Source organism: Myripristis murdjan, chromosome 20, assembly GCF_902150065.1.
Source record: "Myripristis murdjan chromosome 20, fMyrMur1.1, whole genome shotgun sequence".
Lineage (NCBI taxonomy): Eukaryota > Metazoa > Chordata > Actinopteri > Holocentriformes > Holocentridae > Myripristis > Myripristis murdjan.
In genome coordinates, this window is record NC_043999.1 from 19742878 (window position 1) to 19761437 (window position 18560).

The window sequence follows — 18560 nt, forward strand, 5'->3', positions numbered from 1 at the left end:
TGAAAACAAATCTGGAAGGGAAAGGACTGAAGAGGGGAAAACGTAAGGTAGAGGAGGCATTGAAGGTGGGACGAAGGAAGAAAGGATGGAAAGGATAGAGGGAAGGAATAATGGAAGAAGGGATGTAAGGAGAGATGGTCAGAGAGATGGAGTGAGGAGGAAAAAATGAAAAAGGAAAAAGAAACTAAGGGAAAGGGAAGAAAGGAATTAGAGGAGGGAAGGACGATGCAAAAAAGGGGCAAGTGACAAACACGTTTAGAGTCATATTTACTATGCATTTACAGGAGCACAACCATGAGCAAAAAATATTATTTTATTTTATTATTACTTGCCATTTCTAATGTGTGATAGCAGTACGACAGCATGTGGGACTGTGCTTGTTCAACAGATCTTGCTTGACTTACACTTGTATCTTAATAAGTCAAGTCAGGTGCTAAACTGAGGAAAGCTGCAAGCTGTTGTGCACAGCAGCAATTAGCATGCTTCTTACTAAACCTGGCCCACATTTTTTCACTCACCTGCTCCCGTAACAGGCAACTGGTGCCCTTAGTTATGTAAGAGAAATTATGGCACAACTGACACACCATTAAATCACTCACAAGTAGGCCAGCACATGAAACACCGTACGTGTCATATGGCAGGTTCAAATGAGAGCGTGTTAAATGAATTCTGGTTCAACATGCAGAGCTCAGGGTATAGAAAACAAAGCACACACACACACACACACACACACACACACACACACACACCACTTAATGGTGTATGAAGATGCTGGTGTAGATAAAATAACATCAATACATCTACAACAGGATGAAAGACACTTGACTGTCCTTGCCAGCAGTCAGCACTCTGTAGATCAAATGCCGCCGTTACTTCATGAAAATCACACTTTGCAGTCTAACTGGACAGAACAAAATAATCCATCAACAACTTTAGAAATGTTTTCTCTCTATATGACATATCTTGAAAACATGATGTCTCTTTAAACAAATCTACCACTTCTTCTATTTCTGTGTTACCGAGTAATCAGGCACAGCAGGCTGTCCCTTTTCAATTAAAGTGAGGAGACAGATTTTCTTTTTGCAGATTTTTTTTTTTTAAAAAATCTCCATATAAAGATCAGATATCTATAGGTAAGATTTTGATCTGAACTAGCAACTAAAATACACTAATGTACTGGAGGGGGGGAATAAATGAATGAATGAATAAATAAATAAATTAATGAATAAATACATAAATAATTAAAAATAATGGTATTTTTGGTTGAAAAACAGTATTTTCTGTAGATATCTAATATCTTTACATTTGATTTGACCTTCTCAGGTCTAAACGCATTTCAAACATAAGACACATTAAAGCATAAGAAGCTAAAGCTATTGAAGCCCAGTATAATACTCATAATAATAACAACACCAAATGCCTGTATCCTCATGTGGGATCCAATGAAAATGCAACATTAAAATCAATTCGGGGTAAAATCTGTCCAACAACCAGTGGAGTTTTGAGAAAGAGTTTATCACCTACTGCCTTGTTTATTTCCCTGCCTGCAGATCATACTGTACATAACCAGTGAGCCCACAGTCATAGTTGGTGGGAGATATGAGTTTACTTGCTTCATTCCTTCAATCCATATATCTATTTAGGAAAAAGAAACACCTGCTGACAATAAGTACATGTCTGGTGTCCCCTGAAAAGTAGCCTGTCTCTGTTGTCTCCTAACATGCCAACCACCTCCATCACTGCACTGACATTTCAGGATATTAACAACTTGCCTTTTCCCTGCCTCACCAAACCCTGACTAACCCGTTTACTGTTGGGTCACATCAGCACCAGCACCTTCCTACAGTGTCTCCCCGCCTGTCTGTAACCCTCCCCTTCACTGCACCAACAGCCTCGTCACTGTACACTCACAGCAGAGTCACTGTCTGTCACTTTCCTTATTCAGTGCCTGCAGACAGACAGACAGACAAGACAGACAGGCAGGTGGTCAGGTAGACAGGCTGGCAGGTGGGCAGACTTGCTTCAAGCCAGCGCACTGTCACTACCTCTGTCAGTCATGTCTTACACGATCTTTCCTAACTTCTTCCCTCCTTGTCTGCTTGCCTCTTGAAGTACAAAACTGACACCAAAGTCCCATGGTGACAAGGACACACACACACACACACACACACACACACACACACACACAAACACCAAATGGATGACCTCACCCTGGCTTACTGGCTGGCTTACAAAGACACACACACACACACACACACACACACACACACACATTGCAAGTGTTATATAATCCCACTGTGTGACAGAAGCGTTGTGTTTAATAACCCGTGCGGGCCACAAGGAGGGCACACAGACAAGACAAAAGCTGTGTCCAATAAGAGGCTTACATGCCACTTATAACCTTTAAACAGCTTTACTGATTCACAAAAAAGTCTCAGGAGTCACTTGTGTTTCCATTAAACGGCAGTGACAACTACAAGTATTTCTCTAACTTGGTCATTCTCAGTTTCTTTCTTGCATTCCACTTATTCTTTGTGTGAATCGACTGAATTGTCAAAGCTTTTCTTCCTGGCCTACAATTTAGTACAATATGCTCCATTCCCATGCAGGTTATTCATGAGCTGTGCAGTATCTGAAACTGCCAGCCGGCTCTAACGCTACCGCCAAGGAGCAGCGGAGCGGCTGCAAATAATCCAAAAGTGAGAAATTCCTTTGCTGTGGCCTGAATATGGAGGAACGGAGTGGCCTTCTTCTGTATGCTAATTCACGTCTCTGAAAAGACGGGAATAGAAAGCGGGAGTGATGATCGCAGGTGTGGAGGGAGGAGAATTATATTCTCAGCAGGGAGCGCTGCATGAGGGGAGCAATGGGGGGATGGGTGGGCAGACAGACTCTTTTCTGGCTTCTATTTTTAGCTCAATCCCCCTTCACACACACATATACACATTCCCACCCCCACTAAACCTCTATTGTTTCCTTGGTAGCCCCTCTTTCCATAAGTCACCAAAGCAACTGCCTCCCGTTGCTATGGCAACTGGATCCTCATCATTTGCGCCGGCTGCAGCCATGTGGGGGTGGGGTGGGGGATGATTCGTGGGGATGTTGGGGGTTCGTCTGAAAAAGGGGGAGTTAAGGAGGAGAAGAGATGGAGGAGGGCAGCAAGGAGAGATGCTGGAGGCAGGGAGGATGAAGGAAGTGAAAGGAAGTGTGTGTGTGTGTGTGTGTGTGTGGTGGCATGGGAGGTTACAAACAAGATATAACCCCCCCCACTGAGGGTTATTCCGCTATGCTAATCTGCCCCGCACATCCTGCCATGGGGCAAAAGAGCTTTCTCTAGTCAATGCTATCTTTCTATTAATCACAGTCATCAGGCCAGAGAGCAGTTTCCTCAGAAGCTAATGTGCATGGGTGAGTGGAGTGATGCACTTCATTAAGAGGAGGTCTGGATTCTGCTAATTCACATGATGATGGACATGCAAGCTCAGACTGAGAGAAACAGACAAAAGCACACAAGCACACAGGCATTATTCAGTTTTTCTTATCTTCAGGCAGTGTTCCCGTCAACAGGGACTGTGACTGGTATGTGGGCTAAAATCAATGCAGATTTGTTTGTCATAACTGCAGTGTCTTCCACAGCTCCAATTATATGAGTTAGACGACCAAAGTACCAAATAAGGCCACAACAAACAGATTTCCCAGAGTGACACAATAACATGAAATGAGATTGTTTTGTTTATTAGCCCTCAGTTCCAACATTATTTGTGTCGCCACTGTAAATAAAATAAAAATGTTTGGGAGACACTGACCGTTTCAGCTTTGGTTTTAAACATCCAACAAATATACTGCCATCTCAGTGCAAAAACAAACTTCATTCAAATTTGAATTTCACACCAACAGCTGTGTCTACCAAATGCTGTTTCCTTCCACAAAGTGACCAGGTGGTCTTGTGACCTTGTCAGGGCTGCATCAGGACACATAATGTTCACACTACAAATTGTGTATGTCCCTATGCGTCCCTGACCATCTCTGAAGGTGGTTTGACTGACTGAATCACAATACAGCTCCAAGACACATTGAACCTGTTCACACCTGCACTCAGTGCTGTCCACCAGTGATCAGATCACCTGACAGGGAAGGTAAAAACAAGTGTCAGTGGGAAATTATCATCTTTTCAGGGCCAACAGACAAACCTCAGAGCTACGTACAAGCTATATGGACTTCATTAAATTTTATCAGTGACACCAGACATTAAGCTGGAAAATGATCTGCAGAATGACATGTAACACAATTCAGCAGATTACAAAAATCACACCTGTTTATGTGCCTCCCTGTTCATTCATCACCTCTTATCAATTGTTTATTTTTCAATCCATCCACCCACTATCTCAGTGCGGTCCATTCCTCTTGCCTTCTTGGTGGTGAGAACAATACATTTGCCTAAACAAGCTCATAAGATGAAAAGAGTGTGTCTCATTCATTTTTAATGTCATAAAGATATAATAACTAGCAGCTCTACTATTTGCTATGGAGCAGCTGTGACCGGCTCCCTGGTCATTCATAATGAATAAATGTGGTGCCCTTGGCCAATTTACCCGTATCAACCCCACCGTCGACACCATTCCTCTCAAACACACACAGCAACACATACAGATGCATGCACCGATACACAGCCAATGTACGCACACACACACACACACACACACACACACACACACACACACACACACACACAGAGTCTCTTTCACTAATATACACATCAATACTCCCATTATCCCACAGGGAACATGTCATCTGTCGGCCATGATGGACGGCAGCTCAGAGCGCAAAGCCTTGCTCCTAAAACTAAAACCTAATTGGATGAGGATCTGTGTGGGGTGATAGGGGATTAATACCAGACTGAAGACTGACTCTAAAAATGGAAAATATGACATATGAATCTGTAATGACTACTATTAGGCACAATGTTTGTGTCAAAAAAAACTTGATTTATGGACACAGAGGTGATAAATATGTATACATTAAGGAGCATTAAAGAAAAGCAACATAAGCAACTGATTGTGACCCTGACAAGCAGTATGTTTTTCATAAATCACAATTTAGATACTCAATGTATGATTTCATGATTTCATGTGTGCAAGACCTTTAACAGAGAAGAGGGCCTGAGTTTAGGCATAGGCATTAGGTTTTGCAGTACCAAACGATGGTATTGAAAAACTGAAGAAACACGGGGAATAGTTGTTGCATTTTTCACTGATGATTGCTATCTGCACTCAAGCTTTTTAAAATGCCACATGACATATCAGGGGGAAAGTCACGAACTAGCATGTATTGAAACAAAAAAGTGTTTGATGTGTTTGGGTTAAAGGGTTACAGTATTTGGTCTCATTTTATTTTCATCTAGCAATGTCAATGTGCTTTGACAAAGTATACCCAAATGAAAGTAGGTCCATCCAAGTCCAATCATCTATTACAAAAAGTACACAACACAGCCTGCAGTTACAGCTGTCTGGACAAAGTCAGCTCCCAGTTAATGAAACTAAGTCACCTTGCATTAAGCCTCAGGTGACGTGTCAATTCCATTTCCAGTCTGGATTAGTCAACCAGTGTCACAGCCAGCCAGCTGGCAGCCAGTCACAGGTTTAAGAGAGCACTGCAGCAGGCAGTTTACTATCACCCCGCACTGCTGTCTCTCTCCTGAAGGCTGCTGGGAGATTATTATTCACCTGTGACAGCTCACTCTCCTTTCAAGGCCTGATCTGTTTCACTAGCTCACTTCTGTTTCACCCTCTTCCTTGCTTCATAAGGCAACGCGCCATTTAACATACACATGCTTGTTTTTTTTTTTGTTTGTTTTTGTTTTGCTTTACTTTCTGCATGTTTCATACTGTATGCTGTCCATAGCTAAATGTTGGATGTGTAAAGCTCTAATGAATTGAATTGAACACACTGCCAGAAAACTGTTCTACGACAGCAAAAAGCAAATCCACCTTTCATCTTTCTCTCTCCACATTCCCTGTCTTCCGTCCTCTTTTGTCTATATCTCTATCCCCCGCTGTCTACTTGTCTAGGATATCTCCAAATTCCTCTGCCTGTAATAGAAATGCACCCGAGGCTGTCTTGTTTACTTGTTTTGCATAATTAAGACACTGACAGGGGAAGCGTCTCTGTTTTCTAAAGCATCTCTTTGCTCTGCTGTTTCTACAGTGTGCTCACTTCCCAAATCCTTCTGCTACAAATTCCTAGACCATATCATATTCTTACAATATGTGCAGCAGTGCAGCCTGTTGCTTCCTGCTCTGCTGTTTGGGTTAAGTTATCATGAAGCTTCATGAGCCTCTGCCTCAGTAAAACAAACTGGCCATTTTCCTGTTTGTTTCTCAGACTTTGATCAAAGAAGAAGTGTTGGGCTTCAGCACTAATGACTGAGAGGCAATGGATTTTGCTGCAATATTGTCATGGCAACGCTAAGTGATAACACTGCATCATAACCCCCTGCCTCAAGGTCACTAATGATTTTATAAACAATTACCAACAACTGTCATTTATATTCAAAAAGCTCGGAGGACATTTCCAAAGATATAGTGACACATTTACCTTGAACTGCTACTTGAACATTAGTTTTTTGACCAAACTCTGAGAATGTGCAAGAACCTGTTGCATTCAGTGGATCAAATGGGTTTCAAATGTAAGCACAGAGTGACAATAGTAGTAATAGTGGGGCCAAACAAGAGATTTTCCTCCAATATACAGTGAAGTAAGAGTGAAGTAAGAGAAGCACACCTCACTGAAAAAGGACCATGTCTTCTTGCTCATTTTATTTTATTCTGGCCTATTGAGGCTTCTGTCAGAGGGGAAATTATGATCTTCTCTTTCCTCTTTTCGGGTGGATTTTTTTCCTGTGTAACAGCTGATAAACAATCAGTGCAAAAAGGTGAATACAGAAAGAACACTGTTCTTTTTTTTCTGTGGGACTGACACTATAATTTGACATTTATCATTGATGTTTTAACCAGCACACTATCGTTCCTGCTATGGAATTTCATTGTAGCTGTGCTGTAGATATTTTAAAAATGATGTTATGTTATCTTTGCTTGCCCAGTTATCTACTAAATCAAGAAATATACTCCAACAAACCACTGTATAGGGCCAAATGCAGGGAATACTTGTGTGTCAGGTTTATGGATTTGTTTAACACAATCTCAAAAAACAAGTGGATTATAGTATCTTTTCAAGTCCCAGTGGTATTAATGGTATCTGGCAAAAGAAGCAATTGTGAGTTAGCAGAGTCAGGTCAGGGGGTGTCACTTTTGTTTTATATAATCTATAGGACTGTAAAGCCCTTTGAGACTGTAAAAGTTATTAACTTAATTTTTAACTAGTTTTATGACACTTATTGGTAAACACTTGATTCTTGTATAAAAAAACAAAAAACAAACAAAAAACAAAAAACATCAAGAGCTACACCTTATGTGTGCCACAATATTCAAGTTCCTTGTTTTCTAACATGCATTTCAGAAAGACATGGTAACGTGTAGCATTCAGCATGTGTCATCAATACAATGTTTGTTTTGCTTTTTAAATCAAGCATCTGTCACCGTGCCCATGGCAACATAAACTGATCCTGAGTCTCTATGGTAACCACCCAACTCCCCCTCCCCCACAACCTCTCCTTCCTCCCTAAAGGCACTTAACATCTTTATCTGTCTGCCACAAGAAAACAAGAAAATAACAATCTGACCTTTAGTGACATTTAATCCAGCTTACAGTGCATTCTCCAGGCCCCATAAACTATTAAAATGCCAAGTCGCAGTGAGCAAAAGCCTGCACACCTGTTTTGCAGGGAGGAAGTCAGGTTAATGTGACAAAGTGCCAAATGAAGATGTTGTTAATGGTCTACTAACACATGAAGGCTGGAAACATTCCAATGTCATTGTCTATTTCTAACAAATACCTATTTGAAGCTCTGTGTGTATGTGTGTGTGTGTTTCCCTGGTTCCCTCTAAAGAGATGTGTCAGATCATCATGGCTCTCCAAACACAATAGCATCAAACCTCGATGTCAGGAGGGGCTAAGTAGATTCTGTCTCTAGCTGCTGAGGCATAAAGGGCAAGCTGTGCACAGAACTATCTGGTGCTCCACCCACGTAATAATCTGACTGTCTGCGCACCTGACAAACCCCGACGATCAGCTGCAGCCACGGGGTGTCAGGCACTGCCATCAGCCAGGGAGGGAACACCTGCTTTGATATTAGTGAGATCTGCTCCACTGCGTGACTGCTTGCTGCGTTCTTCTGACTTGTCATCTGATGGAAGTTAGACGAAGTGTCGAAGTGTCACCACCATGCTCGTGGAATACTGGGAGTGGTGCTCATGGCATTTTTCCAGTATGCCATGAGCATGGGGATGACATATTGCTCACGCGGATGGGAACAATGCAACTTTCAAAACATTCCAAAAAATAAGACTTTGTAAATTTATTTTGAGGTATGCATTCCATGTATTTATTAGCTTTAAAAGGGGAAAAAGGCGACTAGGTAAGAATTTTTGAATGTAAACATAACCCAGTGTGTTAGCAAAAAAAAAACCACATTGCGTAACAATACTTGCTGACATGCATTCAACCTCGTGCTGTGCACAGAAATAAAGAAATAAAGCTGATACTGGTGTTTTACTTGTGTATTTGTTGAAGTAAAAATGACTGTGTGAATGAGTGGTAATCTACAGAGGCTAAGAACTTAGCCATGGCAACATGGCAAAACACTCAAAACAGCAAATAACTGTAACAAATATCTGGCTGTAAAGTTGTTTTTTTTTAACATTCACGAAAATAGAGAAAATACCAGCTCTATGTATAGTGATGATTATAATACAGAGATTTTTCCCCTCTGCTCCTTGTTCAACATAAAAGCGCTTTGTGGCGCCACTAGAATGACACAATGATGACACACTGATGGTGACATAATGCAATGTGTTTTTGCTGGAATTTGAGAACAGCTGCCTATCTGTCTATCTGCCAGTCTGTCTGCCTGTCTGGCTATTCTTCTAACAAGGTGACAGCCTGTTTGGGCTCCATCACGGTCCTATATATGTTTGTCCATGCAATGTGAGTTTTTATTTTTCCCTACCTGCCACTCTCTGTGTCTGCCTCTCTGTTTGTCTATCAAACTTGTCTCAAGTTTATGTCTCAGGTTTCAGGTTTTTCTGTGTGAATCTGTTTGTATGTGTTTGCCTTCCTGCCTCTCTGTTTGTTTATCTCTCTGCTTGCTTGTCGATCTCTTTCAGTGTCTGCCTGTCTCATGTTTTTCTGGACTCTTCTGTGCCTCAGATGTGTCTATCTTTCGGCTTGTCGGGGACCTGCCTCCCTGTCTCCCGTCTCTTTCTTTTTTTCAGTTCCGTCAGTCTGCCTGAAGTCTGCCTTTTTGTCTGAAGTCTGCCTGCCTTTCTGTCTGTTGTGAGATGACTTTGTTAAAAGATCTATAAACGGACTCTGCACGGTCATTCCTCAATCACACACACACTCTCACACACACATACATGCACACACACAAAGAGTCTCTGAACACAGTGTACGCTTCAGCTGGATGTAATCGCTTGCACGACTGCAACTACAGCCAAGTGTCTGGCTGTGTTGTGACGCAGGTTAAAAGCACATCAGGATCTGATTGCTGCTGTGAATGAATAGCGCAGGAAGAAAAGGCTGAAGCATCAGCTTGCCTTACAGACACACACTCCCACTGCTGCTACTTCACAGAGGTCTGATGAACTCAAAGCAACAGCTGCATTGTTACACACTACGCATTTTGTCCTTTTTTAGCTTTCAGACTATCACTAGAGTCCAGAAAAAAAAGACAAAAAACATTTTGTCTGCAGAGGGACTATATTTTCAGTGGTTTGAAATGAAATTGTTGCAAGGTGCATTTTTTCCAGTTGGTTTATCTTATTTTCTTTTTTACACTCTCAATGAAGGCTACATACGTGTGCAGATATTGTTTTCTCATAGTGTATATATGACATTTTTAGGTTTCTGGCATATTTAAGTGTTTGGAATGGATTGTTTTGTCTCAGCCAAATCTTGTATCTAAAGATTTTCCAATGTTTACTATGAATGGAAGCGCATTATTGTCCCCACATAATTGTTTCCTAAAAAAGCTGATATTTTGGAATTAGGATATTATGTTAAGGGTTTATTTTGCAGGGCACTGAAAACAAACTGTACAGACAGTGACATATTTTTGTTGATTCTCTACTGTCGAAGCAAAGAACATAAAGTAGAAATGGTTCTGCAGAGTTATAAATGAGGTCAACCTATTTTACAGAGTAAAATGGATTTTTCAAAGAATGCAAGGATGAATAGCCACATGCAAATATACTATACTATAAGGCTGGCAACAATCTAATCCTGGCAAAACAAACTAAATACTTCAAAAAAAACTGTTTTGCACAAATTATTTTACACATTTCTGCAAAAAAAGGTTAAGTGTATTAAGATGGATGCTTGATACTTCATGTAGGATCATGTGTAAGCACATGTATAAGCACATATAATAATAATATTTGTGGAACTGTACCTGTAATACACAGATACAAGCTCCTTTATATGGATAAATGTGTTCCGACTGTTCAGCACCATGGCCAGAGGCTCCAGGTATTTAAAGTCACCATGAAATGACCTCACATGACTTCTACGTCCTGTAAAAAAGCCACATCTTAAATATTGACATCATTCTGCACTAGTGGGTGTAAATTAAAATTTCAACCAATGAAACCTTCACAAATCTTTAATCTATTAATCCACCAATCTCTTCAAATAAAAATGCGTTTCTCTCCCAAATTGATATTCTCTTGGTTTACATTTGTGAATTATCCGTCCCTGCACTGTCTCACCCAAACATCCTGTTTCAACAGGAAATACAAAAAAGAAAATAAGAGTCAATTTCATCGGCTCACCTCTCCAATACTGTGGTTGACTCACTGCCTTTCGAGGCCACATCATATTGAGCTGCCAGCAATTAACTCCCAACCCTTAAAACAGAGTAACCTAAGTAGTTTTCCGCCCACCTTTAACACGTACGCTGCATAAATGACCTTGTTTCTGGATACAGCAAAAATGAATTTAAACTAAGGGCTTGCAACCAAGAAGCACAGAGAATTTAATTCCTCAAACCACATTTGGAGGCGATCAGATGTGGGCATATTTGGCCACATAAACAAAAGAGTATAAATGCATGGCATGTCATATTTACAGCTACGCAGAAATAAACAAGATCCAACCACAAAGTACTCAAAAATTAAACTGTTAGCAGGGGCTCTGACAGGAAACTAATTATCAAACCTGCTGGACCTACAAGACAAGGATTTTACTTCCAATTTTAAAGGACACTAATACCATGAGTGGCAAATGGGTGAAGAAAAGATCTTAGACACAGATTTAAAGAGATAGTTTGGCTCTTACCTATACACACCATAAAAGTTTGACCAGTCAACTCCTTCTCTCTCTCAAGAGCAAGCACTTCACCGGGATTGTCCTTCTCCAAAATGAATGAAGTGGTTCTGGCTCACCAAATAACACAAATTCATACAGCGACCCAAAGATGAAAGAATGTTTTGAAGAATGCACAACAAAACACGTTTGTTGGAGGTTCATTATCGACACTCTTTCCAGTCTCCTCACTTCCAAACTGGAGGAACTTCTTTCCTTTCTGCTACTCTATCGCTAAGCAATGGCACTACGTCCCATATTCATTACGTATGAAGAGCAGGTGTAAATATCATGCAGCTGAATTATGTCTACACACTGTCCAGATATAAGATGGACACTGCTGTCAGGCTTGAGGGACAAGAGGGAAGCTCATGGGCCACGTGAGAGCATAAACTTATGATGTGTGTGTCTGACCCAGATGAGATCTTAATTCCAGACAAGGTAATCTGCAGTGGCAACAAAAGAGCTTAGGAGAAAGTGACCGGTTACCGTGGCCTGGAAGGATAAACTATTCTGCTGATAGCTTTGGTTAATATGTGCAAAATCAATCTACTGGAGTTTGAGGATCAGAAAATTCAGTTATCACTGGTTTCTCAAAAAAAAAAAAAAAAAACATGGAAAACATGAAAAGCATGTAGTTTTGAAGTGGCTTACTGAGCCGCAGACAAACCCCTAATCTCCAGTGACAGAGCTGATACAAGCGCCTCTTGTGTCAGCACAATGTATTAACTCTTCAGCACAGCCGACACAATTAGCCTACGGCCATCTCTCTATGGGCTTAGAATCTGTTACTAAAATTTGGCTCAAACTCACTAAACACAAGCCAGAGTGACTCACACTCTCATCCTACAGTGAGCTGTTGCGTCTTATAGTAGTGATGTGAAATCCCAACACTTCCCCCAAAGCCATCAAAAGGCATCAGCTCACCCCTGTTCAAGAATGAGGCCATACTGTACACATGTCCCTCCTGGGCCACCGTCTAACCACCAATGCTTTGCTGAAGAAAGCCACCTCTTAACCAACACTGAAAAGCACTGTGGGGTAAAAATAGGTATCTGAAATATTCACGCCTGCCTCCTTTTTGAGGATTTGTGTTAGTCCTGAAATAGATTGGTGACTCAGATGTGTACTGTATGTGTGTACGTGTGTGTATATCGAGGGAGACGGACACAGCAGTGGGTATATTTATGGCCTTTATACTGGTTAGCACCTACTGAATGTTTTGACTCTGTCTGTGAGTGAGGCTGGGGACAGTGGTGGAAGAGAACAGGTGTTTCAACAATGTGAACACAATGTCTTTCCAGTTAGTTTTTATGCCATTTTCAATTTATCTGATATTTGATGTTGTATAGTTTAGGGAGGCAGGAAAGGAGACAGATTGAGAGATGAAGATAGAGAAGGCAAGGAGACAAAAATGACCCTAAATCCCTGACCCTCAACAACCAAAACCCCTAAAAAGGCCATATGCTAGATTCAAATCATTAACCTCGGCCACTTTCTGTAACACGGACATACATTATCTGTATTTCTATTTATGCATATTAAACAGGGGACTTAACTTAAAACCTCAGCATAATGCATCAATATTGCAATGATCACAGGGGAAAAGTGCATGTATGAGTGCACTTCTGTGTTTGTATATGCATTTGTGAATGGACATATGCTCAGGTTCTCAGATGGGTGTCCTGTGCAGTCAGGAGGAAGCACCTTGGACTCTGCTGCCTCCATCAGTAGCCTGGCAAGCAGGTAATGAGGTAGATACAAAAACAGGCATTTTCAGCAGGCAAACATTACACACAGAAAGCTGGTTCTAGAGCCGCAGAGAATTACTAATATAAAGGCAATTCAAGATGAAAATTAATTAACTATATGGTTTTTAATTTTCTTAAATTGAAATGCCATTGTCATGTATGCAAATAAATGCCATAGTTCATATAGAGGATTGCGTGAATAGTTCTTCTTCTGTAGTTTATCCTTATCAATACTCTGCACCTCTTGTGTGTGTGTTTTTTAAGCACATCTGTGGATGTTTACACTAGAAAGGCCAAGCGCCATCGAGTGTAGAACTGAAACATTTCATCTTTCAAAATGTCCCTCTATGACTTTCCTTAAATCCTCTATACTCATCAAACTGTATTTTTTTGTTTTTCAGCATGTTAGTAATTATAAAAACAATATATTTGACCTGTTTAGTTGAAAGCTTTGACCTCTGGGGTGCTTTCATACCTATCCTGTTTCGTCAGTTTTAGTTGAACTATGGTGTGTTTACTCCGTTAGTTTGTTTTTGTTTTGTTTTTGGAGAGGTGGGAGTATGCATTCAAATTCTGGTGTCAACCCAACAAGCGAAGCATGGCCTGCCTGAAAAGTCAGGACTCAGACCTGTTCCAAGTAAATCACGGTACAGCTTTGTCCTAGTGAAAACCTAATATGACAAACTATAACAAGCAAACCAAAACAGAGTTACTTACAGAGTTTAAAAAGGTTACTGACATCTCAAGCTTCTTGCCAGATAGAGTTGCTAATGGTACTAAAATGAGTCGGGACACATGTGGAGTAACAATGAGATGAGGTTCTTCTGGGAATTTTGGCTGACTATTTCACACTAGCTTGTGGAAACATAAAAATATTGAGGTCTACCTTGTTACTTTGCTGTTGCTCCATTGTTCCAATATTGCTCTGCTGTTGCAACATGCTGTTGCCTGCAAATGGAGCTTACCTCATAAAATTTCTGTCCGATACACAAAAAATCTGTTCGACTGCGTTTGATTTGTTTACAACTGAACTGAACCAAAGCCAGCCAACTACAGGTGTGAAAGCACCCTTGTAGTCCCATAATCGACTGATTTCTGATGTTAAACCAACGGGATCCCCCACGTCCAGAGCTACAGAGTGCCCATGTGTTACACTTCAGCTTTTTTTAAACCTGATTTTTAGAACCCAATACTGAAACTTTTTACCTTTTCATTTCATTTCAAGGAGCACTATATTACCAGCAGCATTTTTCCATTCTCAAATCACTGAGTTTTTATTCTTCTCTACATCCCATCGCAGCGTAAAACTGCACCTTCGCCACTCCAAATGTAGTTTCCCTCTCTATTTCTCTGCCAAGGTCTTTATCCTTCTTTGCATCTCCATCTATATCTGCCCTTAACCAGCAGCCTTTTCACCCTCCAAAGATTTACATCCCTCTCTATCTCCGTCCCAGCATCTCTCCCTCTCTATCACAACTGTGTATCGCTCACTCTCCTCTCCAAAAGTGTTTAAAAGCCATCCTTGCTTTGCCCTCACAGCCTTCATTTCACGTCTGCATTCCATTCGCACATCCCTGTTTTAAGATGGGTTTTTCTCCCCCAATGGTTGTTCCTGTGTCTTTGTATTCCTGTGCTAAGGATAGAGACTGCATACTGTTACAGGGAGCAGCCTCAGAGATTCATTCCCTATGGACTGAATCTCCTTAAGGACTGAATGAATAGCTGATTTTGTCTCCTTTATCTACTGGGTTTAAATTGATGCAGCTTGTTGTCTTTTATGATCTTTACATTTATAGATTTAACACATTTCAAAGTCGAACATCATATAAACATAATGTAAAGTGCCAATGTAAACAACATGACAGCACTTACTCTATGCTTTTGTATTTCTAACTTTATGAGCATGTTGTTAAATTCGTGTATACAGATATCCACCTGGGATCAACCAATCAGTCTGTACATTTGTTGTTCATTTAAAAAGTTGTCTGTGTTGAATGTGCAAATTGCACTTACAGAATTATTCAATATTGAGGAAAAACGTGGCAAATTCATTTTTACAAACTGTGTTGTGGACATAATAGAAATGAAAAGCCAAGCCATAAAAGACTATCACTGCACTTACCGTTTGATACGTTTTGTGAAAATAAAACAAATGAAAGAGAGAAATAATCAAATATCATTAATGTTGTCATTTTATCAACTGGCCCCTGGCCCCTTGCCATTTTCCTAAAGTGGCCCCCAGGTTCAGGTATTTGAGTATTCCTGGACTAGAGACACTATTTTCATTTAAGTACAGAATGTGCTTTTGAATCTTACATTGGTCTTTTGTACCTATGTGTGAATCAAAAACTGATATAGCTCTGATTGTTGGTGATTGTTTGCGCATTTAAGGCCCAAATTATTCTTAAACCCTCAACATATGGAGGACTCTGTATCCTATTTTTATGATCTAGACATGTGTGTTGTGCATTTTAGTCCTTCATTTTTCTCCTCTGTACTTCCCAGAGCTTTTCTATCCATTTAAAGTATTTCTCCTTCCTCTTCATTGTGTTGCACATGCCTCCCTGTCGTTCCTGCAGGGTTTAAATTGCACTCTTGGTGACACAGACCCACCCTGAGACACTGACAAAAGGTCTCATTACACAGAGGGGGGCAGAGGCAGCTGTGATCTCTCTCTCTCTCTCTCTCTCTCTCTCTCTCTTTCTCTCTCTCCCTTTCTGTCTCTCTCCCTCTCACTCGCCTTCTCTCTCTCTCACTCTCTCTCTCTCAAACACACACCCAACACAGAGAACACTTCATATGAACTAAATCAGATGTACCGTAACCATAACCATACCGTTGTCATGTTGTCTTGCTTTGATGTGATGTAATCAAAAACAGACACACACACAAACACACATGCACACAAACAAACATGCATCATGCACAGGGCCACACATGACCACTCACATCATATGTATGCATTCACAGGCAAATATAAATAAACATTCTCTCTCTCTCTCTCTCTCTCTCTCTCTCTCTCTCACACACACACACACACACACACACACACACACACACACACGCACTGTGTATAAAAAAAAGAACAAAAATGCAAGCCACATGGCCAGAATCCAGCTCCACAGCACACAATTCAGCACTTCCTTCCACAAAGCTGTTTGTTGTAAAACCGTCTGACTCGAGGTGGCAGACAATATAATAGAAGTCATTCTGTTGTGCTGCAAGGGAGGCATATTGATCAAAGCCCTTAATTGCCAGATTCAACCCTCCTCTCTGTGTTTCTGTGGTGAGCTGAGGGCTGGCTCAGTCCTCATTACAGCCTCCGATGGGAGGCAGATACAGGAAGTGGTGAGGGAAAGGACAAGGAAATGAATCCTCTGGAACTCTACATTTCCACACATCACAGCAGCAAATGACAAACAGACAAACATGTAGGTGACACCCATGCACACACAGGTACACAGAAACACACACACACACACACACACACACAAATGTAGAGCTGTGCCTGTACTTGAACACAAAGTGTCAAACCTGATTTATTTTTAGCCTCCCAGCTCTGTCTGGTGTAAACATTATTATTATTTCCCAGTCCACAAAAAACCTGTCTCCTAAATTAGTCACACTGCCACTTACTCATTCTCCGATACACCAAGAGCTGAATGGGAAACCAATCAACAGCTCCCTCTTGACTCCCACTTATATCTTGATAAAGGACAGCTCTGCCTGAGTTACATCAATTAACACTTTCAGTGGAAACCTATAAAATCAAATATTCCCCTGTGCCAGAAATACTTTCATGTGCCTATCCCAAAGGAGAAAAAAAGAAGGAACAAAAGAAAGAAAGAAAGACAAGGTAATGCTGCTACTGATACCGTGGGATATGAGGAAAGAAACTTAGTTTACATGGAAATAGGGGGTCTTGGGTTCTTTTAAGCTTAAAAATTTACGCATGTTTGTGTATTTGACACACTACTGCAGTGCCCATTCAAAAAATGCCCATTGCTTGGCCTCCCGTATTGGTGCCTGCAGCTTTATGGAAAACCACTGATCCAACCACATCTCACGTGATATTGCACTTCCTTGGGTCCTTAGCAATACACTCACCAAGCGTGAAGTCGATCAGACGATCGGTTGTCAAGATAATGAAAAGACATACATACATAGACAGAGATTCCTTCCATTTTAGTTAGTTTAAGGAATATTTCCTCTCTTCCTTGATCCAAAACAACCCAGTTCCGCTCCTTGCCAAAAATGCTTTGTGCCTTCATTTCTGTTCTGGGCAATAGCAACCTTGCTTGTCCTCATATTCAAACAATGCCCCCTTTTACACACCATCTTTGTGTCTTTGTTTAAGCCTCAAACTGAGAGCTGTTCGCGTTTTGAGTAAATTAATATGGGTTTTGGAAGAAATCGGCTTGTATGAGCAAACTTCCATAACATATTGTAATTCAAAATACATATCAAAGTCATGTTTGACTGTTATAAAATCTGTTGTAAAATCTCAGTTAACACTGCTCTGACAGTAGCTCTTTGAGGAAAAAGAATAAACAAAAGAAGAAGCACTCTACCAGCATCCTCCAGTATTCAGTAAGTGTTAATAAAAAATCTGTGAGCTTTTCTGTAAAAATCCAACTGAAAAGACTAAATAACAATTTAAGAAAAACACAACAAAGCTGTAGATGGACTGAAAACAGGACTCACCTGCTGTGGAGAAACAAGGCAGTGATCACCAGACATGGAAAAGAAAAAAGAAAAACATTTATTAATTACCATTTTAAATTAACTTTTGACTTTTTTTTAAAAGTTAGGCACTCAGAACACACGTGAATGAAAACTCTACTCATGCACAACTGTAATGGTGAGTGAGTGTGACAGCCACAAGGATTTTCCCTTGTTAAACTTTCTCTGGGAAAGAGAGTGAAGAAACAGGCAGCTAGTGAGGATACCAGTGTTAATTTGACACAGAAGAGAAGGCACAGAGTGACGCCTCATCCCTAGATTCAAAGGAAGTTGATAACAGAATGTTAATACACCGAAACAGAAGAGGAAGGACAAGTTTGGGCTTGGTTTGTTGAAGATGAAAGTTGACGGTATTGCTAAGGGGAGAGACTCAGTGAGTGGTTAGTAGCAGCACACCCTTCAACAGCAACAGTATTAATCATCACAACATCCCAGCGGAGCATTGTGGGGGAGAAAGATACTCAGATTAAAACCAAGCAAATCCAAAGCCCCAGTTGGTCGAGGTTTTTCGTAGAGCCTATGTTAGTCACTCACAAACAGTCCATATCGGACAAGCCAAACAGCCCCAGCCAAGTCTTTAGACAAATG

At 40.8% G+C, this 18560-nt stretch overlaps 1 protein-coding gene across 9 annotated transcripts in view; it reads right to left on the reverse strand.

Annotated features, from left to right (window-relative positions):
• The window catches only part of LOC115378975 (microtubule-associated protein 4), a 127519-nt gene that overhangs the window by 38252 nt on the left and 70707 nt on the right, over positions 1–18560 (reverse strand). The gene's annotated exons all lie outside the window — the stretch shown is intronic.